This window comes from Neolamprologus multifasciatus, chromosome 12 (genome assembly GCF_963576455.1).
Source record: "Neolamprologus multifasciatus chromosome 12, fNeoMul1.2, whole genome shotgun sequence".
NCBI lineage: Eukaryota > Metazoa > Chordata > Actinopteri > Cichliformes > Cichlidae > Neolamprologus > Neolamprologus multifasciatus.
The window spans coordinates 9,527,424-9,550,982 of NC_140450.1; the positions used below are offsets into that span (position 1 = coordinate 9,527,424).

The 23,559-nt window shown below is 37.6% G+C and overlaps 1 protein-coding gene and 1 long non-coding RNA gene across 2 annotated transcripts in view; both read right to left on the reverse strand.

Moving 5' to 3' along the window:
* The window catches only part of LOC146506426 (transmembrane protein 132C), a 265,985-nt gene that overhangs the window by 18,644 nt on the left and 223,782 nt on the right, over window positions 1–23,559 (reverse strand). The window lies entirely within an intron of this gene.
* LOC146506427 (uncharacterized) lies at window positions 960–17,365 on the reverse strand. Its single transcript, XR_014877329.1, has 2 exons — window positions 12,123–17,365; window positions 960–11,981 (listed from the first exon to the last, which is right to left on the reverse strand). It is a non-coding gene; the product is annotated as an uncharacterized LOC146506427 (long non-coding RNA).

Here is a 23,559-nt window from a genome sequence, read left to right on the forward strand (position 1 = left end):
CCAAAACTATAGTGTTTTTTGCAAAAATTCAAAATCTTTCTTTATACAAATTGCTACTGCTATTTGGGTTTTTCAGGAAGTTAAATCTAGTCTGTTTTGAGTACTGTTTCCAGACAGTGTTTTTTTTTTTTTGTCTTGTTTCTTTCCCCTCACACCCAGCTGGTTGCGGCAGATGGCTTTCTTCCCAGTAAAATTGAGTTTTTCCTTCCCACTGTCACCAAGTGTTTGCTCAAAGATGGTATTTATATTTATTGTTATGCTCTTTACCTGTGCCTTGAGGTGACCGCTGTTGTTATGTGGTGTTATATAAATGAAACGGAATTGAAGATTAAATTAAAATCCAAACCATCAGAACCATCATCTGAGCATATCTCCTCATGTATGGTATGTTCTCCTCTTAGTGAGATGAATAAAAAAGGGATACTGACTTCTTCCAACAGTTACTCAAAAGTGCAACAAACTGTCTGTGATTCAGTGCTCTTGCCTGATGAAGTTAACTATTTCAGGTATGACATCAAAAACATGGTTCATTTTTAGTACTGACTTACTGTACACAACACTTTATGACGTATAATACAGTGCAAAAATCCCAGATTCAGTTCTGGGTTTACTGAAGTCATTTTATCTTCTATCCGCTACAAAAGTCAGACATTTTTCACTGTCAGATTTGGACAGCCATCGGTTGTAACACCTGCCAGTTTGTCCCATTTCAGCCCAAGCCTATCAAAGCGTGCAGTTACCTCCGTAAACAATTCACTCCCTGTCGTGGTCCTTTTTATTCAGCACGTTGCTGCCAGCTCCTCCGTAATCTCAAACTCTTTCATTATCTCATGTACAAAGATGAGTAACTAGGCTGTGTCACAGACATCACAGCTTTTGTCCACAGCCACGGAGAAAAAAAATCAAAATTGTCTGTTTTGTTTTTCAAGCTCCAGATCTTTGAAAATGTCCTCGATCCATTTTGTTATGGTTCGCCTGGAGAGGGGTGCATTCTCAAGTGCTTTTTTTTTCTTAGTGTATATTAGCACGGCAGAGTGCACCAAATACTCTTTGTGGGAAATTACAAAGCTGGTCTTGACTGCTCTAACCATGTGTAAAGCTTCATAAAAGGTTTTTGTTGCTTTTGTAGCTTTGCTAGCAAATCTACCTTTCTGGTCTATTTCTCTATGGGTGTTTATTCTTATAATGGTGATTCATACTGTAACCCTTTAGCATATGGAGGACAATATAAGCTTATAAATTTGCTCTCTACAAGCAAAGAAAACTGTTTTCATTCTGACTTTAAAAAAATAAACTCTCAGAAGTGCATGTTTATGTTATTTTAATTTCCCATTGAGCTCTCATGGGCCTGTTTGGGACAATGCTCTTGTCTAGCCTAAATAGATAGATGTTAATGAATTGTAAGTGCATAATGTAAGCTCAAACTGAATGCCAGTTCAAAGAGGAATGGTCTGACCAATAACTACTGAGTACTTATAGATGATAATATATTAAATGAGTAGTCCCATTGTAAAACGGTCTAGTTCTTGCTAGATGATGGATGTTTATTACTTTAGGCACTTGAATTTGGAACATGTTAGCAAATTAGCAAACATTTGGAGAACATTTTAATGTTTAGAAATATCAGCTTCAGTGTAGGTTTTTACATTAAGCTTTGATTCATTATTTCCAAGTTTATTATAGAGCAATCTTGGAACAACATTTCATTTTTCCTGATAAACACGAGAAAAGCACACATGATCTAAACACAATTTTGCATGGTTCAATTTTTTGGGCTTCCCTATGAAAGACTTTGATCTGAAAAGAGGTTAACATTTTGTACATCAGAGGTAAACCATTTCTTCCCTATCTGCTCTCAACTTTTAATTTCTTTCAATTTAACTTCCTCCTCTATGCTTCTGCTCCTGTAACATAAAAGGAAAGTTGCCCAACCCCTCTCCTCTCCACTTCCTCTTTTCAATTTCTATTTTTCTTCTCTCTCTTTAACTTTCTTTAAATCTCTTTCAACATCCAGCATTTCCCTTTCTTGACCTGCTCTTTTTCTTTTGTCTCCACTTCATCCTCCTCCCTCATCGTACCTCGTCTCCCTCTTCATCTTCCTCTCTCTCTGAAACCTGATTTACTGCTTGTTAACATCAAAGGGATGTTAGACTGTTGGTGCCTCAAACTATTTCTCCAAATCATTTTTATTTTCTAGGTGTAAATCAGTGTGAATACTGCACGGTTGCTGTGACAGGGTTTGGTTTCCAATGAAGGTATAAAACATCAGAAGTCAGGGGACATCACAATGGTGCTTCTTGAGCTACCACTAAAGTAATTGTTCATGTCTGTTATTTCTGCCTTAGTTTTGCTGAATTATAGCTATGCAGAGTCTGGATACCCCGGGGGAATACGTATGAAAAATCTAATTATAGTCCATTGAAAAAGTTTTTCAGATATAGCTCTGGAACTTTTAGGCTGAGAAACAGAGGTGTTTTCAAGTTACTGTTTCTTATTTGAACAGAGACAAATTAACTAGAATCTCTTCTTCAAAAAATGGAAGAATTAATTAACCTTTAATTACTCTAATTATATCTTAATTATATACAGTGGGGCAAAAAAGTATTTAGTCAGCCACCGATTGTGCAAGTTCCCCCACTTAAAATGATGACAGAGGTCAGTAATTTGCACCAGAGGTACACTTCAACTGTGAGAGACAGAATGTGAAAAAAAAATCCATGAATTCACATGGTAGGATTTGTAAAGAATTTATTCGTAAATCAGGGTGGAAAATAAGTATTTGGTCACCTCAAACAAGGAAAATCCCTGGCTCTCACAGACCTGTAACGTCTTCTGTAAGAAGCTTTTCTGTCCCCCACTCGTTACCTGTATGAATGGCACCTGTTTGACCTCATCATCTTATAAAAGACACCTGTCCACAGCCTCAACCAGTCAGACTCCAAACTCCGCCATGGCCAAGACCAAAGAGCTTTCGAAGGACACCAGGAAAGGAATTGTAGACCTGCACCAGACTGGGAAGAGTGAATCTACAATAGGCAAGCAGCTTGGTGTGAAAAAATCAACTGTGGGAGCAATCATCAGAAAATGGAAGACATACAAGACCACTGATAATCTCCCTCGATCTGGGGCTCCACGCAAGATCTCATCCCGTGGGGTCAAAATGATCATGAGAACGGTGAGCAAAGGTCCCAGAACCACACGGGGGGACCTGGTGAATGACCTGCAGAGAGCTGGGACCAAAGTAACAAAGGTCACCATCAGTAACACACTACAACGGCAGGGAATCAAATCCCGCAGTGCCAGACGTGTTCCGCTGCTGAAGCCAGTGCATGTCCAGGCCCGTCTGAAGTTTGCCAGAGAGCACATGGATGATACAGCAGAGGATTGGGAGAATGTCATGTGGTCAGATGAAACCAAAGTAGAACTTTTTGGTATAAACTCAACTCGTCGTGTTTGGAGGAAGAAGAATACTGAGTTGCATCCCAAGAACACCATACCTACTGTGAAGCATGGGGGTGGAAACATCATGCTATGGGGCTGTTTTTCTGCCAAGGGGACAGGACGACTGATCCGTGTTAAGGACAGAATGAATGGGGCCAAGTATCGTGAGATTTTGAGCCAAAACCTCCTTCCATCAGTGAGAACTTTGAAGATGAAATGAGGCTGGGTCTTCCAACATGACAATGATCCAAAACACACCGCCCGGGCAACAAAGGAGTGGCTCCGTAAGAAGCATTTGAAAGTCCTGGAGTGGCCTAGCCAGTCTCCAGACCTCAACCCCATAGAAAATCTGTGGTGGGAGTTGTGGTCCGTGTTGCTCGGCGACAGCCCCAAAACATCACTGCTCTTGAGAAGATCTGCATGGAGGAATGGGCCAAAATACCAGCTACTGTGTGTGCAAACCTGGTAAAGACCTATAGTAAACGTTTGACCTCTGTTATTGCCAACAAAGGTTATGTTACAAAGTATTGAGTTGTATTTTTGTTATTGACCAAATACTTATTTTCCACCCTGATTTACGAATAAATTCTTTACAAATCCTACCATGTGAATTCATGGATTTTTTTTTCACATTCTGTCTCTCACAGTTGAAGTGTACCTCTGGTGCAAATTACTGACCTCTGTCATCATTTTAAGTGGGGGAACTTGCACAATCGGTGGCTGACTAAATACTTTTTTGCCCCACTGTATTTCTTTTTCATTACTTTAAGCTCTGCAAAACAGTGGCATTATGAGGACACAAAAAATCTCCAAGTGAATGCTAATGTTGCTTTATGTTCTTTTTCTGCATAAATCATTGACATGTTACAGTTTTTCCTTGGGTGTTCTTGGTCAGTTCTCTAATAGCATTGATGAATTTAACAGTATCTGAAATCCATTAAAAATGTCTGCTACAAGTGGTTGTCACAAAGAACATTGTTAGCATTTTAAAATGTTTTAGAATAGGCAAATGACTACGTACAACTGTCCACTATTTAAAGACTTGATATTTCTTTCTCTTACAGTAACAGACTGTGACTTATTGCAAACATATTGTAAAAAAATATTTATAGAATTTGAGTGCGACGCAATCAGAAAAAAACTTAAGATAGAGAACCCTGATCTGGTTAACATTTAGTATTTGCAACAGTCTGGCAATGGAAAATATTTCTGCTGAAATCTAAAAAAAATGGAACCTAGCCTGACTAGGATTTTGAATTCTTTGTGTTTGAGGTTGGATTTCTTTTTAGGATTTACTGTTTTGGTAGCTTTGGTAGGCTGACTTGGATTCCTGGTCAGCCTACCAATTCAATAATGAATTTAATCTTTTGTAATGTTTTCAAGCCTCTGGTTTCTGTTTTTACCGTATTCCTGTTCTGAACAGTTTTAGCTTTTGTCTTTCCTTGTGTAGTGATTTCCAACTTTCCAATGTATCTTTGGTATTATGTTTTAGTATGAGTATCCTTCTGTTCTATTCTGAGTGTTTACAACCCTCAGATTACATTACGTCAGCACACACACACACACACACACACACACACACACACACACACACACAGTCCGTGAAATAACTCATGTTCAGTTCTGCACTATTCTTATCTATTTTAATGAATTTTAAATCAAACAATCAAGATGTGACTGATTTTGATCAAATTAATCTGAGACACTAGAAATGTTTAATTTTGCTTTTATTACAGCCAGAAAAAATACTGCTTTGTTATTGATGACAACTTAAGACCCTAAAGTCAGGTGTCACCCAATCAATGGAAAATAGAAAAACAATCAAGTGTAGTGGAAAAATTAGAGGAGGGACAGTTGAACACCAATATAGTGCCAAAATACTTATATTCCAGAAGACATCCCAACTTTAAATTACATGTGTTTGCATTTACCTCAGATAAATATTAGCTACCCTCTTTTCCACGCTCAGTGAAATTCCTTCACATTACCTATTTGAGTCTTTTTTTAGTTTGTGTTTCTTCTACTGCAACTCCAGGGCACAGTGTAATTGAATTCTTTTTAATTTTCTACAGCACGAAACACACATAGTGTAATATCCATAATAGTACTGCAATTACTTGCAACACTCAACTTAATTTAAAAACATTTCTGGAGATGACTGGTCATTGCTCATAGAGGCTGAGAGAATTCAAGGAACTGTTATAATTTATAAAGGTAAAGGTTTATAAATTATAACAGATATTAATCAATAAATGTGTGATTTATAAAAATCAAAACTGAATTACTTGAACATCACAAAAAAGTCCTTTTCAAAAATAAAATGTTTGTTTTTTTTGTCTTCCTGTGTTCTGCCTGATGCTTTGGGCAATCTGCTTTACTGCCTATTTCCAAGAGCTTGATAGGATCATCAATACTTACCACATATAGTGAAAAAATGCAGTTTGTTATTTTTGGGGTGGTAACCAGAGGAAACTTCATATTTGACCTTTCAGTCATGAAAATAATATCTGTGTTTTTAGCACAATTGGGTTCATAGTTATTTTGGACAGTAACACATTTTGTAACCTTGCCTCTGAACACTACAACACTCAATTTTAAATTGTGAATAAGTGAATATGTGATTAGAGTGCAGACTTACACTTTAAATTTAAAGGGTTTTACATGAAGTCTGCATTAACTGTTAATGAATTACAGTTGTATTTATATGTATTCTCTCTTTTTTTTATTTGGACAAACTAACATAATTTAAAATATAAGATAATATACTGTTTTGGATGAAAATCCTTTGTAGTCAGTAACTATCAGAAGTTTAGAAACTAATGGATATCACAAAATACTGCATATACTCCCTTGGGCTACTCTGCCATGCCTTTACTGTAACTGCCTTTAGTTGCTGATTGTTTGTGGGTCTCTCTGGCTTCAGTAACTGAAAAACATGCTCTATTAAGCTGAGATCAGGTTACTGATTTGGCCATTAAAGAATATTCCATTTCTCTGCCTTGAAAAATGTTTTCGATATGCTTTGGGCCATTATCCACTTGTACTATAAAACCCTGTCTTATCAGTTTTGAAGCATTTATTTAAATCTAGGCAAAGAGTATAGCCATGCAGATTTCAAAGTTCATCCTCTTACCTCTATAAGCAGTCACATCACATCAGTTCCACTAGCAGCCATAGATGCCTTTGACAATGTCTACACCCTGATGGGTGTACTTGACTTGGCTAGTGTTGTGAAAGAGTATTTCTTAACTAGAAAGATCATCCACTTTAATGATCTTCTATGGTCTATCAGTTCTTTTAGTGTTGGCCTTCTCCAGTTCAATAGCACCAGATTATTGAACTGTCCATTTCCAAAATGTTCCCTACCACTCTTATTTTAGTTTTTCCATCTAATGGCAGCTTGCTTTACTTGCACTTTTACTTCACTTGAGAATTTCAATGAAACTATATGAAATGCAAGTTCGACATTTGGATCAACTCCATATATTTTATCTGCTTAATTTGTCACAGAATAATAATGGAACATGCATCACTTGTCCGGGAAAATGCTTGTCAGTTAATTAACTTTTGAGCATCTGATAATGGTTTTCTATGTTTAAAAATGGCTATCAGTCCTTAATTATTTTTTGACCCACCAAGTTAAAGCTGAAAGTCTGCACTTAAATCACATGTTGTTGTTGTTGTTTTTTAATTTATAATCCACTGTGGTGATGTACAGAGGTAGAATTATAAAAATGTGTCAGTGTCGAAACACTTAAGTTTGCTTTTGAATGAACACAACACAGAGTCTGCACATTTCTTATTTTTTAATAGCTTAAGGTGGGGAAAGTAGTTCTTTTTATTTTTAAATTCAGTCTTGTGTTGCATCTAAAAAAGACTGCTGATATCAAGGATGCCTGCACAGACACACACACACACACACACACACACACACACACACACACACAAAGCTGACCACAAACACAAAAAGATACAAACCTTTGACAGACTTAGAACAAGTGTATTGGTGTTTTTGCAAGTAAACAGCTGAGTTGGAGGTTTAAGGACACTGAAGAATGGATTTAATCTTTCTGTTTCTGGGAAAGACTCATAGATAGCACAGGATGAATCAGAGTAGGAATGAGAAGAAGAGCAAAGTGAGAATGTTTTCTTTTTGAAAAGCAGAGCGTTAAAAGAGAGCAAAGACAAAACTGAAGAAAATATATCTCACAGAAAGTAAACTGTATAGCTCAGCAGTTAGGAGATGTTGAAAACACAGGACAGGAAAAAAAATATTTTCACCTTCATCAAATGCCACAAACAATACCACATAAACCGTACAAATTTCCAAAGACACCTCCTGAAAACTTTTCTAAGTTCTCAGCAGCAGTTCAAACAAAAGCAGAGTGTAACTGTTCAAAGTAAGTTTGAGAAGCAGATGTGACTGAAACCTATTCATATCTTTACGATTTAATGGGAATGATAGACACAAACATGTTGACACACACACACACGCACACAAAACCTAGTTCTCTGAAAATGTATCTTACTACACGTACATACTTTGACTAACAATGATCTGCCTGCAGTTAAAGTGGGACATTATGCATGCAGGAGCCTCTGACCTGCAGACCTCAGACTTGTTTCAAAGAAAATGACATGTTTTATCTTGGCTTTTGTATAGGGGTTAATTGATGGTCATGTCTCGATGTATCTGCGTGCTTTTGTAACAGTTTCACTTACTGTGCACTTGCCAAATCACCTGCTGCTGATTTGGCATCATCCCCCAAAGAAATAATTGATTTGTAATGTATTTATTTTTTAAATGGTAGGACTTCTCTGAGAGGCACCTGTGGCTTTTTTTTTCTTGCATCACATTCATTTACTGACTGTTAACACTAGAGATTTGTCATTAAGCTTAATTCCTTGAAATACATTTTTGTTATAAAAAATATTAATTTGACTTTTAATTATGTAAATTATTTCTTTATTGAATTCTTTTTTGCATGTTTGTTTTCAGTTCGAATCTCAACTGATTAATTCATTACATTCAAACATTCACTTACTTCATCAAGTTTTTTGGGGTTATTTTTATTACTCAAGGACATGACAAATCTATTCATGACTATGATTAAGCTAACTTTCTGCTAATGTGTTACATGGATTTTAACAGATGTTAAATTGACTGATTTCTGCTACTGAAAACTGTAATTGTGAAAAATTGTGATTAGGAAATACAAGTTTCCACAATTGATCAGGTGAGGAGCCATAAAATGTCATTTTGAGTTATAATATAAAACCAAAATGTCTTTGGAGAAAAAAGTCACAAAAGTCTAGGGTTGAAATTTGAAATTTGAAAGTATTTCAATTAGTGCTCTATGACACATTCAAACATGGCATAACTCAGATGTAATACATTTCGCATTTTCTAAATGCTTTTTAAATAGGAAAGACATTTTTGCAGTCATTTATATATTAACTGATTCCAAGTTGGAGCTCAAAAGGGTAGCTGGATAGACTTAATTCAAAAAATGAACTGAAATGATAAGGTCTAGAGCACAGGTCTGGAGGGATAATTACAGGTTTTAATGACCTGCTGTAAGGTATACCTTTTCTGGCATCCTACAAACTCCAAAGCTGCTTTTTTTGGGTTATAATCAAGTATTTTGGAAACTTGAACCCTGCAACAGAAAAAGATATGGGTTTTTTTCTAGTTTGTGGTGCAACATAAATGAATACACAGAAATGGACTGAGCTTCTAGCTTATTATAACCCTCTTCCACTTGACTTTTTTCCTTTCTCAAAAACCTGCTTAGGAATCCCAAATCTCAACCACCCACTCACCCCAATTTACCAGCATTCTCCCCAGGCTAAGTCATTTATTTAAATCCATATTCATTTTTCTCCAAGCAAAGTAATCTGTCTGAATTTACAGTTAGTGCTCTCTCTGTCTTCTGTCTATCTCTTACTATGTAAGATTTTCTTTATTATTCTCTCTCAAATGTATATTTTCTCTCTGAAACCCCGTTCATCCATCTCTCTCACTCTCAGATTTCATCTTGCAATCATTTTCTCTGTGTGTTTCACACTCTCCCCCTTTTTTTGAGCCATTTCTATTGTTCTCTGCCCCAAGCAATTCAATCCATCTGACTTTAAGAATCAGATCATCCAATCAGGGCCCACTCGGTAGACAGAGGCGGGCCCTGAGGGACAAACTAACCAACTCTCTGATGGGATTAGACATCCCACCTGTCCATCACTTTAGAAAACCCACACTAGGCCAATCGCCTCTTCACATCGATCATATAGTTGTCATTAAGACACGGGGATCTGTTTTCTACACATCCATGCATGCATACAATGAGGTGAGTGCACCCATTAACATATAGGTCGATATTATTAAGCTTTGGCTTGGATATTAGACAGCTGATTGAGAAAGCTAATTAAAGTTGAGAAAATACACATAAACACAAACGTTGTAATCTAATTACTGGAATTTGTAAAGGAAACCGGTAGAGAACAATTACCTCAGTTTTTAAATGTTTACAGTTTGTTTGTGCATTCATCCACTGTGAGGCTCCAATTTAACTAAACTACTTTTATGTACTATATAGTAAAATGTCTTTTTGCTTTAAAACTTTCTTACCCACTTTCATCTTTTTGGTAGATATTAAAGAGCTTAAAAAAGACATGCGGGTTGTCACACTCTGTGTTTTGTGGTTTTCATATCTGTCTGAATATGGGTGTTTTCATTTTCTATTTTTTTCTGTTCTTCGGGAATGTTTGCAGACCCCCATGTGAATTAATACTCTTATTAGCATAGGGATATAGGTCAACACTGCCCTGAATATGTCTGTTCATATGGCCTGATTGTGGCCTTGGTGTGTGTTTGTGTGTGCACGGAAGACTAAGCTAGGTGTTTATTTAATCTTATTTATCTTTATTTTTAAAATCATAATTAAAGAAAGGTAGAAAATTTGCCACCATATACTACATGTATGAATGTATTTTTATAGATTCTAATTAACCTTAAATTAAACAATGATTAAATTACATAGGTTAATTAATAGGAAAAAATATTTTCTATACTGTATTTGATAAAGAGCTTTGTTAGCAGTGAGAAAAAGAAATGTTAGAAATCTTAGTAGACAAATAACTGAAATAACAATAGGTATGAGGAACATAAACAGGGAATTCCCTCATTCGTTAAGCAAAAATAACATGTTTACCCTTTAATAAGGGCAGTCACTATTTTTTCACTTATCTTGTTCTAAATGATATCAACAGAAAAGTAAAAAACGCTTGCTTGATAGGATTTGTTTCGATAGCTTTACTTAGGTATCATCCATTCATCCATATTTTTCCTTTCATCTATCCATTCACTTCTGCTTATGTAATTCAGGGTTGCAGGGGAGCTTCAGCTTATCCCACCTATCGTAGGGTGTGAGGCAGAGTATACCCTGGACAGGTCGCCAGTCTTTCTGCTTCTGTTTTTTTGCTTTTGTTTACATTTCGAATGAATATCCTCCATCAGATGCATTAGGATGGTACAGCAGAATCCTCATTGACAGTCTAGACTAGAGATGGCATGATACCACTTTTTTTGTGTCAGATACCGATACCAATATCATAAATTTGGATATCTGCCAATATCGATATGAATGCCATATAGTGTATTTATTTTTTAATCAATAAAACTGTTTTTTAATATCTTGCTGCATTTTGTATAAGTTCATACTTCAATTTTAAAAAACAAAACTAAAGCTATTCTGTTATACCTGTATGCAAAAAATACACTGCACCCAAAATACTTCATAGTTCAGCAATACTGATCAATCTAATAAACTTAAACCTACTCCATCCTCCCTATTCTGGTATTTTAAAGAGTACTTAGAAATATTAAACAACTTAACTAATAGGGTTGCAAACTCCCAGCAAAGAAAAAAAAAGGAACCACCCCCCACCCTCCGCTCCGTACTATATCTTACCATGGTATATATTAGACTTAATAGTTACTATATACAGTAATGGACTTCTATACATTTTACATCAGATTAAAACTTTGTGTGTAAGATTCGGATAATTATTTATTAAAAGCTAGACATTTTAAATGCGAATAAGAAAGAAAAGTATTTCTTTGAACCCCCCTTTTCCCTGTTAATGCCCTACCTGGCCCCCTGGCGAAACTTTGCTAGATCCGCCCCTGTACAGTTATCAGCCGTCAGCTACGTAGAAAAGGATCCTGGTGTAGAAAGTAATATTAAATAAATGCTAACAACAGCTTATCAAGCTTAAACGTGCTACTGTTGTTCAGCCGCTGGTTTCCTCTTTCTGGTGCAAAGTGGGCGATAAACAAACAATTGAGACGGGAGTTGCGACAGAAAAGCCGCTTTACAAACATTCAGAGATGAACTTACACACTTGCTTTACTTCTCTCTGGGATAACTTTCTCGGAGATAAAATTCCAGTTTAGTAGCGAGGCTCCAAATGCTCAACCAGACCTCCGACAGGTCTCGCACGCCACAGCCACTCTATCACGTGAGGCATACTGCTCCAACTTGCTAAGGTTAAGAGATGAGTTACGCCATGTCGCAAGTTTTGTGAAGTGCTTTTGTAATATTTAATGGATCGGATTACATTTTTTAATTTCTCTCCGATATCCGATCCAGTAATTTAGGTCAGTATCGGACCGATACCGATACGTAATATCCGATCAGTCCATCTCTAGTCTAGACCAAGGGTAGGGAACTCCAGGCCTCGAGTGCCGGTGTCCTGCAGGTTTTAGATATTACCCAGGGTCAACACACCTGAATCAAATGATTAGTTCTTTACCAGGCTTCTGGAGAACTTCAAGACATGTTGAGGAGGTAATTTAGCCATTTAAATCATCTGTGTTGGATCAAGGACACATCTAAAACCTGTAGGACACTGGCACTCGAGGCCTGGAGTTGCCTACCCCTGGTCTAGCCCCACAAATTCACAGGAAACAATCAGTGGGGTGGGGATGGAGGGATGGGGTTAAGAGAGGGGTCTGGTCAACAAATAGTGATTCTCCACATGAATGTCATATCAGTTTGAATAAGTAGCTAATATGACATTCATGTGGATAAAATCACAGGTGCACATTCAGTGTGGTCATAACATGGCTTGCAGTCATATAAAAATGGCAGCTGCACTGGAATCTGTCTGGACATGTTAAAGATGATGATGTTCAAAAGAAAACTGACCAAATTTTAATTTGTGTCGGCTTTTTTTGAACCGAATTTTATCTGGGTTCATCCCAGAGGCTGTTATCCCAGAACAGGTTGGGAGGAACTTGCTAGTGAACTGTTTCCAGCTTATTTGGACAACATGACACTAATCATGCTGGTGATTACCTGCTTGTACTGTGCCAGCTTTTGCTCTCAATTTTACACCACATGGTTTAATAACATTTAGTGAATGAATCTGAAATGGATGTAAATATTAGTGGTGCAATGCTGAACAGACCAGAAGCCTGGCCTCTCTCATAGCTTTTTAACAACTTGAGGTGTAATCCAGCTGCTATGTGTTGATATTAATACAGAAAGCAATGTCAGATTTAAACAGTTCTTCTCACCTTTATTACACCCACTTTTTTCCTTGCATTTATGTATATTTCTTAGTTTTTAAATAAGATGCAAGTGAAAGGAGTGAGTATTCATGGCAAAGGCGAATGCTAAAAGAAATCACAGAATGAAGAAATAGTGATAAAAAAATGTTAAAACATCTGATCAGGTCATATTTGACCCCAGGGAGACCCCGGGGAGATGAAGAATCCACTCGAGAGATTATATATCCTGACCAGCATGAGGCAGGCTCAGGATGCCCCAGGAGGGGTTGGACGACAAGGTTGTGGGAAAAACAAAAAAACAAAACAAAGACAACATCATAATGAAATTTCGTTTCACTGGACGGTGTGGAGAAACAAAGACAAGTTTTATTAAGAAGATTTCTTGTTTCTAAACTTAAGTTGTGATGATTTATTGACCAAGAGCCATAAACAAAGCATTTTGAAATGAATTTCAGCTCATATTATATTTTAGTTTAAGCATGTAAACAATCATTATTCTTCACATAGCGTCTCTGCCTTTTTCCTAGTATTATATTTTGACAAGGCCGCATTACTTTTTTGCCCTTTCACTGTTTTTCATCATCTTGCACCCTCTTTCTTTCACTCTCACCTGTCACATTTACTAACACTTTGTGCAGTTCTTTTGTCGCTTTATGTGTGAGAGCACAAGAATAAACAAATGTGATGACACGTGTGTCAGAGGAAGGCATTGCTTTCTTTGTACGATTGACGATTATAAGCGGTACAAAAGCATTACAATCAAATTACTTTATAATGCATCCACTTGTTGTTTGTACCAATACGTAGGAAAATAGGTTCTCTTTGAAAAATACTGCAACTGCAAAGTTCAATGGCACCTTTATTTCCCATCAGTCCTTGTCTGCTTCTGGGCAGAAGGAAAAGAAATCACAACCATGCTGAAATCCTCCAGGACTTCCCAAGGAGACCACCTATGAGGAGAGGTTGGCCATTTTATGTTTTTTATTTTTTTAAGGATAGCTTTTGCTTTTTGTAGACTAGACGTCAGGACTTTACCTTGGAGTAGATCTCTATGATAGGGTTATTACTTGAGTAATCCAATGAAAATGAAAATATTACAAATAATCATGAATCCAGCCCTATCCTTATTTGAGCATGCAATTGCAACATCAGAGAACAAATGAATCAGTATGTCCTCACCCCCCCCCCCCACACACACACACACACACAGCTGCACGTAGTTGCTACTCATCGTCTTTACCAATAACACTTTGTCATTGCTAAGACGGGTCAAGCACAGGGCATCACAGACTGAAACTCGCATGGACAGCTACAGCAGCGGCCTCGTCCTATCTGAACTGTTCATGTGTTGCAGTGATGGGGCGCTAATGGACCAGCAGGAAATAACATGGCTTCCTGAGGGAACACAAAATGGAGGTACGGTAACTGCTGCCAATATGTCAGGGTGAGAGTGAGAGGCTGGTGGGGAAGTGGGTATGTTTGAGCACTTTATGGGCAGTGCACAAGTGCAAACAATCACTATATACTGAAAAACACTAAAGAGAACTTTAAAGGATTAGTGGATCGATACAAGGTTTTATTTAAATTGTTTTTGTCTTATTTTATTCAGTATTTGGTAGACAAATAGTGTTCTACTGTGGTCAATATATGTGGCTGTGCTGAGAAACTGTGTTTAACACAAGGCTGGTGGGACCTTGTGTAAGTAGGCACCACCCTACTTAACTTCTCAATAAGTGGATGTTTGTGTGTTCATGCAATTGGTGCTGTGTACTTTAGCATGGTAATTAGCAGCTAATTAGTTATTGATTAAGGTCAGTATATTTTATGGAGGTGAGAGGATATGTGTGACATGGGGCACAGTATAACAGCTCAGCCATAATTCACCCTCTACTGCACAAATACACAACCGAACACCTGCACAAACAATGTAGACATCTGCATGTTACTGTCCCTCCCCTGGTTATAGCGATGACAATGACAAGTAATTTATTCATTATTATCCTTAATAGTTTTCATATTTGTTTATTTGTGCTAATGATATTATTATTAGCTAATGATAGTTAATGTCAGACTAGTCTGTTATAATTACATTTATAAATAAACTAACCTGTGAATATACCTACCCCATGTCATCTAAGAGCTAAAACTGTAGTATTATACTAATGCAGATGCAGTAATTCCCATGAATGTTATTTACAATAATATAAAAAAGGGTGAGGTGTCCGTCTGGGTTGGGAAAGAGTTGCTGCCTAGTGGAGTGTAAGTATGTCAGGGTTTTGTTGACGAGTGAGGGGAGAGTAAGGCAGGAGCGTAACAGACGGACTGGTGAGGTATCAGTAGTGATGACGTTAGTGTCCCCCACAGAGGAGTTAGAGGAGGTGAGCCAGGAGAAGGAGGTCTGGCCATATCTGCTGAGACTGCTGCCCCCACGACCCAGAGTGACAAGTGTCAGAAGACAGATGGATGGATGGATGGGTATTATTAATATTTAGTATATTTATCATTTTTGGGGCGTTCATATTATGTAATATAAAAAAAAATACATACACCAACTTACAATTGTGGTATTTGCAATACACGTTTATACCCTAATATATACTGTAAAAGTTATAATCAGGTAAAAAGTGTCTGACTTTCTCTAGATGACCCACTGAGTTATAAATATATTACTGTGATTAAATTCAAAACTGAAGTCCATTCTGATGATCATAAAAATGAATATACCTCATAAGGCATTATATGTAATATAAACCCTTAATTGAACCAGTTTTCACTCCCTGAAAGTTTTGTCACCAGACAATCTATTGAACATTTTATGTGGGGGTGTTGGCGTGGGGCGCTGGGAAGCATTCATAGCTTTGCTGATTTAACACGAAAATCTCTTTCTGCTCTGTACGAACTGAATCTCTGGAGGTTTAAAAATAGTTTTAGACCCCCTCAAGGTCGCAACTCCCACAGATATATGTCTTTGAGTGTTGCTAATGGTTTGGTCTGATGTTGTGCACTTCAAATCACTGGCTATTTCCTAAGCCTGTTACTGCTAAATGGAAAATGTGAGTTTAGATTATAGTGTGTGTGTGTGTCTATGCATGTGTGTGTTTGTGTGTGTGTGTGTGCGTGCATGTGTGTGTGTTTGTGTGCATGTGCGTGTGCGTGTGACCTCTGCCTTTAATCCACTTTACCTTTCATTTCCTTTCTAGGCTCTCAAATGACCAAGGGCATCTAGATTGAAGCCCTCTTTTCTCCCTCTTTTATCTCCTGTTTTTGGTCTCTCTCTCTCACACACACACACACACACACACACACACACACTCACACACACACCTCATTTCTTCAAACATGTTGTTATATGTCATTTACATTTTGTTGCTTATAGCAAAAGGGGTTTGATGGAGTGTTATAGATATGAAGTGGTTAGCTGGTAGTGACGAGCGGCTAATGATTTAATAAAGGCAAATCTGATTTACTTAATTTGTTTGGTCATTTTAAACCATTAACTACGACTAATATGATACCTTTATTGACACTAATTATTGTTTTTTTCTCAAGCTCTTGGCAGAACCTCTTTACTTAACACAGAATTACCAGATTACCAGCTTGAAATGCAATAATAACACAATAGCCTCAAGTGACTGTGATCATTCTTTAATTATATCCACTGATGAGATTAAAACGATCTATAAGATAATTGAAATTTATATACATCCAGCAGATTCAAACAGTCCAGGTCTGATTTATTCGTAAACATATTTTTCTTTTCTTTTCTTTTTTTGCAGAAATTTAAACCTGTAACTCTGTGAAAGCACTAAAAATTTGTTGTATTTACTCAGTTCAATTATGTACACAGACCCTCGATGAACATGGGCATAAATAAATAACATATAGATGTCCAGTTTATCAAGTTACTATTTATTAGTTACATTTTGTCTGATTTGTATAGTTCAGTATCTACGATCTCCTGATGTTATTGTCACAATCCTATTGCTGAAAGATTTTATTCTGACTGTCTCCTTGAATGCCTCATTCTGGTTTTCTTTTCATGCCAGTGATGGCAAAATGTCAATGGCTACTGAAGCATTTAGAGCCTTTGACCAAGTTAGCAGCTTAGTCTATTGCAAAAAAAAAAAAAAAAAAGGTTTCAGATGTACCGGCTAATGGCAGGCAACACTAGCAAAAAGCGCAGGACTTACAAAGAAAAAAGTTCAGGATATCCTCAACTCAGAATTTTTGGCATTAAGTAAATAGTGGACTGACAGGCTACAGCTCCTACAGATGAATGCCACCCACAGCATTTGAGGTAACTCTGGTGTAAAATATCATAAAATATCTAACTGGTGTATTTATATATATATATAAATACACCATATATATATATATATATATATATATATATATATATATATATATATATATACATACCTCAGGCAGCAGAAAGAGGAGGGAGACGAGGAACCATCATGGAAGGAAAGGCCTCTGCATGGTATGTACCACCAGCAGATAGAGGAGGTGGCTGATATCCAGAAATCCTACCAGTGGCTGGACAAAGCTGGACTGAAAGACAGCACAGAGGCACTAATCATGGCAGCACAAGAACAAGCTCTGAGTACAAGATCCATAGAGGCTGCGGTCTATCACACCAGGCAAGACCCCAGGTGCAGGCTGTGTAAAGATGCCCCATAGACAATCCAGCACATAACAGCAGGGTGCAAGATGCTAGCAGGCAAGGCATACATGGAACACCATAACCAAGTGGCCGGCATAGTGTACAGGAACATCTGTGCCAAGTATAACCTGGAAGTCCCGAGGTCAAAATGGGAGACGCCCCCAAGGGTGGTGGAGAATGACCGAGCTAAGATCCTGTGGGACTTCCAGATACAGACGGACAAAATGATGGTGGCTAACCAAACCACCACTATGGTGGTTTGTCTACCACCACTATGGTGGTAGACAAACAGAAGAAGATGGCCGTAGTGATCGATGTAGCGGTTCCAAATGACAGCAATATCAGGAAGAAGGAAGACGAGAAGCTGGAGAAATACCAAGGGCTCAGAGAAGAGCTCGAGAGGATGTGGAGGGTGAAGGTATCGGTGGTCCCCGTGGTAATCGGAGCACTAGGTGCGGTGACTCCCAAGCTAGGCGAGTGGTTCCAGCAGATCCCGGGAATAACTTCAGAGATCTCTGTCCAGAAGAGCGCAGTCCTGGGAACAGCTAAGATACTGCGCAGGACCCTCAAGCACCCAGGCCTCTGGTAGAGGACCCGAGCTTGAAGGATAAACCGCCCGCAGGGGCGTGCTGGGTGTTATATATATATATCATTAATTGCCTAGTGCTAACATTGATTATATATGTTTAAAAAAGTGTAAAAAGGTGTTTTTATACATAGGCAACAGAAAACAGTGGTGCACCAGATTAGTGGTGTTAGATTAATTGGTGAGGGCAATGTGTTGTAGGAGAACCTTTCAGGAGCCACTAGTGACCAGGATATAAACACTGTGACTATTTCATCTTAAAAAATACATTTTAAACATAGCACAACAGATTTCTGTTTATGAAATAAAAGAGCTTTCAAATTTAGATTATTCCATGCATGGTGGGGAAATTATGCTTAAATGGTGGTAGCACATTGGCAGTATGTGGGTAGCTATGGACTGCCTGCCTCTGTGCACAGAACATCTGTTGTCAGATGGGGCAATGTCAAAACATGCTACAACTGGTCTGTGGATTACAATTATTTGTGCTGCTGTTGGTCCATCAGACAGCTGTGGAGAAGGGTGAAGTTATAAGCAATTAAAAATGTACAGCCACCCACTATAATTTTCAGACTGTAATTATTGTTATAATTAGTTTGATGTTTTTTGTTTTTTGACACTTCACCCATTCCTGATGAACTCCACTGCCGCTCCCTTTTCTGTTCAGGCCCACTTGTCAACCAGTCAATGTTTGACCACCACCATACATCATGCAATGTTTAGTTGGGATCTTTGAAGACTGTATGGCAGCACATTTGCACACATTTGGTTAACAATCTTTCTCCATAGGCTTCCAAATAGGCAAATATATATGCATAAAGACATAAGCACACTATCATAAATTAAGTATAAGACTGCTAAAATACAGTATAGGTAACTGCACTGATGCTTATTCATAATCCCACCAAATTAAAAAAAAAAAGTTTGGCAAAAGTTTCTATTGCCATTATTATTCTTCCCATTTGTTTAATGTGATTTGAGGATTCTCAACCCTAAAACCAAAGCATGCACTTTATCTGCACTCAAATTGAGTTGATGCTAGGGTATCAGCCAGTGACACATCTGCACCTGCCTTCATTATGACTAAATTTTAGCTGAAGTATTCTTCAGACACAACCTCGCTATCATTATGCAATTAAGAAAATGCCATGACAGATTCATTATCAGTTTAATATATTCAGGATGATTTTATAAAAGTAGTCACAAAACAAAATTACATTTTTTAACAATATGTGATGTTTTTAACAGAAGTACGATATTAAAAATCTATTATTTCTTATGAAGAAGTATTGCTTTGCTATGCAATAAATCCTTAATAGAAACTGTGCTTTGTTGAAATTCTGTGTGTATAATTTCACAGGTTTGATTAATAGTGCCAGCAAACAGTGAATACACTGCATGGGGAGAAAAACGATTGATAACAGAGTGCTAAATGTGATGACAGACACCTAACAGACAAGTCTCTCTTGTCCATGGAATATTATCATTCCACTTTTTCCTAGACTGAGAGACAGAGGTGGGAAGTGATGAAGTACAAAAATTTTGCAAGTTGAGTTTTCAGGTACCTTTAACCTTTTAACACTAATATTTCTACTTCCTACTTCTTACAATGGTCTCATTGGGTTTAACGTCTACCAGAAAGTGATAGCCGCCTGTGGAAGCGCTCGCAGCTGCTTAAAGCTGTAGCGCCCAGATTACTTATGTAGTCAGCTACTTCCGTGCAACTGATATAAAGTGCGGTAAGCTGAACACAGCTTCAACCGTCTGTTTGTTGAAAAATAGTAACGCGACCGCACCGTGTCTTCTTGTTAGTAATGGTAACGGCGTTGTAACGATAGGAATAGTAACTAGTTAGATTACTCGTTACTGAAAAAAGTAACGCCGTTATTCCCATCACTGGTAACTTTACAGTTATCTATTAACAGCAGTGTAAAACGACCGTGGCTCAGGGGGGTTGGGAAGCGCATCTGTAACCGGAAGGTCGCCGGTTCGATCCCCGGGCTCTCTGTCCTGGTCGTTGTGTCCTTGGGCAAGACACTTTACCCTACTGCCTACTGGTGTTGGCGATATGGCAACCTCGCTTCTGTCAGTCTGCCCCAGGGCAGCTGTGGCTACAGTGGCTTGCCTCTACCAGTGTGTGAATGCAAGAGTGAATGAATAGTGGCATTGTAAAGCGCTTTGGGTGCCTTGAAAAGCGCTATATAAATCCAATCCATTATTATTATTAAAACATTGAGATAGTCTCCTGGTAAGAAAACTGAAGCCAGTGTGGTCCTAAGTGTTTGGGAAAACAGACTCCTTTAGGACCCCTGTAAACACTTTTCTGTTGAGTTCAAAATCTTACTTAATGTTTTTGGTTCACATTGAAAAAGGAAAATCAAATCTGTTTTGAATATCCTTCCTTCAAAAAGGAGGACTGGGTGTGGTATTTTGCATTGCTCGTTGCTCACTGACTTGTCAGTCACAAGTGGTCAGCCAGTGATCAACCAATTTCACAGTCTGGCCCACTCTTTCTCGTCACATTTGGTTTCTTGCAACCAAGATGGTAATGCAGGAACACTGATCTCAAGGCTTCAAAATGGGACAAACCAACAGATGATGTCATTGTAGCTACAACCATCTTTTATACTGCCTATGTTCAACAGCACCTGGCAATTCACCTTTTAGCATTTTATTCTAATTTTAATATAATAAACTCTATTTATATAATCTTACTTTTCTACCACTTAAAGAATACCCCAGCTTAAACTATTAGCACTAAAATAACATTATAAATGTAGTAAACTGAAAACAAACACATGGTGATATATTTAATTATTTTAGAGTGTATTTTTAAAGGATCAGGATATAAAACATTTGCAGAAGTTTCTAATATATTGTCAACAGTGTAGCACGTCCACACTTCCCCTACAGTGTAGCATGGGCTGACTAGCATCTATTTCATCTAAGTGCAAATAATATAAAGTGTGTGCTTGGGCTGTAAGGCTGACAATCTGCAAATCATATATAAATGTGTGGGAAGAATAATAATGGGAACAAGAAGATTTGCCATAGAGTTTATTAACTTTGGTGAAATTATAAACAGGCGTCATCTCAGTCATCTGCAGTGCATCTACAAAGTATTCAGCACTTCACTCGTTCCACATTTTGTCATGTTATTCCAAAAGAGATTACATTCATTTTTCACCTAAAAACATTTGCTTGACATTCTTGAAAAATGAATAGAAAATATAAATATGACAAGTATTCACAGCCTTTGCCATGACAACCAAAATTAAGCTCACGGGCATCCTGTTTCCACAGATCAGCTCTCAAATGTTTCTACATCTGGACTGGAGTTCACCTCTAGTACATTGACATGATTGGACATGATTATATCAGGTTCGTAAGTTAACTGTGCATTTTTGAGCATATACAAAGCCACGAACATGAGCCAGACACAGAATTGTCTGCAGACCTTTAAAGCAGAATTGTATCAAGGCTCAGATCTGGGGAAGGGTACAGAAAAAACTCAAGGTCCCAGTTAGCAGAGTGACCTCTGTCATTCATAAATGGAAGAAGTTTGGAATCATGAGGACTCTTCCTGCAGCTTGCTGCCCGACCAATCTAAGCAACTGGGGTAGAAGGGCCTTAGTCAGGGAGGTGATCAAGAACCTGATTATCACTCTGACAGAGCTCCAGCATTGCTCTGTAATGAGAGGAGAACCTTGCAGAAGGACAACCCAGCAGGCATGAGTGGCAGAGTGGCTATATGGTAATCCGTTTTGAAATAAGGCTGTAAAATGACGAAATGTGGAACAATTGAAGCACTGTGAATACTTTCTGGATTTTTTTGTTTTTGATCAATGCAATAACAGTTTTGTCATGTTTAAAAAAAAGAAACAAAGAAATGCATTTTAAAGATGAAACATTCACAATGTTGATTTCCCCATCTGTCAGTAGCAACTTCTGCAAAGCTACTCCTACAACACATTGTTTTCACCATCACTAATCAATCAAACACCAGTTAATCTGGAACACCGGCCATACCTGCAGTGACTAAAGTGTCATTTTTCAGTGTACAGGTTTAATTTGATCAACTATTAACGTGAACAGTGCTCCAAGGCACCAACAACCTATGTGCCTTTAATATGACATTATAATTTGAGGAACGAATATGCATGTTGCATAAAAAACAAAACAAAAATACATAAATAAGGGGAAAAAACACAAACAGTCAACACAGAAAGAATCTCACAGACAAACTCAGTGGGTTTGAACAATATTTAGTTCGTGTGGAGATTGAAGACAAATCTCTGAAGTGAGTGTGTGCTTGTGTGTGAGTGTTTGTGCGTATATCTGCACGCATGTTTTAGGGAGATTTAGGGTGTGTGTGTTGGTGCATGTATTAGTATGGATACAAAGCAAATTAAGAATTGATCTGTGTGCTGTTTAATGAACCAGCTGGACACTTTGACACGGTATCTGCGTGATCCCACATGTATGCACACATATACATATATATATATATATTCATCAGCCTGTGGAAGAGTGCTGTATGTACAGTTTTGCTAGGCCATTAAAATATTTCTGACACACTGTTTCTGCATATAACATTTGAAACAAAAATAGTGGTCATTTCAGATTCACTCTTAGATCGTAGATCACATCACATTGCAGTTAGTAGGTAGTTCTGAGGTTTCTGACACTTAATACCTCGATATAAAATTGTTCCACAAATTGCCTAATGTTTATCTGCAACTTTGGTCTTCTTTTGCACTCTGGCTTATTGTTTCTTATTTTATTACCTCACTATGGTAAAGCCTGGAAAAACATGAAGTGTTACTGTTTTTTATGTATAGTGGAATCTGTAGTTGAAGTCCTTCAACAGTTTAGAGAAACCAGGCATCAATCAGATACTGTTTTCTGAAGGTCATAAAGCTATTCTTGTCAATGGATGTGCACATCAAATTTAAAATAGAGAGAGAAGGACAATTTTTAAGGAGGTGAGCTTAAATGCTATCACTGCACCTGAATATAAAACAAGGAGAAGTATAGGAAGGATACAGGAAGGAAGTCTGATAGTTTTCTTCTGCTTCTGCCTCTCTACTTGTACTAAATACACAATTAGGATGTGTCTTGCTTTTATTTTCTTACAGGCTACTTTATTCTAGTATCCTTTCTAAGACAAAACATGTAAGTGTAACAAATTCATTTTAAGTTAGTCTGTCACCATGATGTTATCTCTGGAGCTTTAATCATATAAAGAACAGGTTTTAGAGCTTTTAGTTGGCTTACATAACTGGCAGATCCTGATTT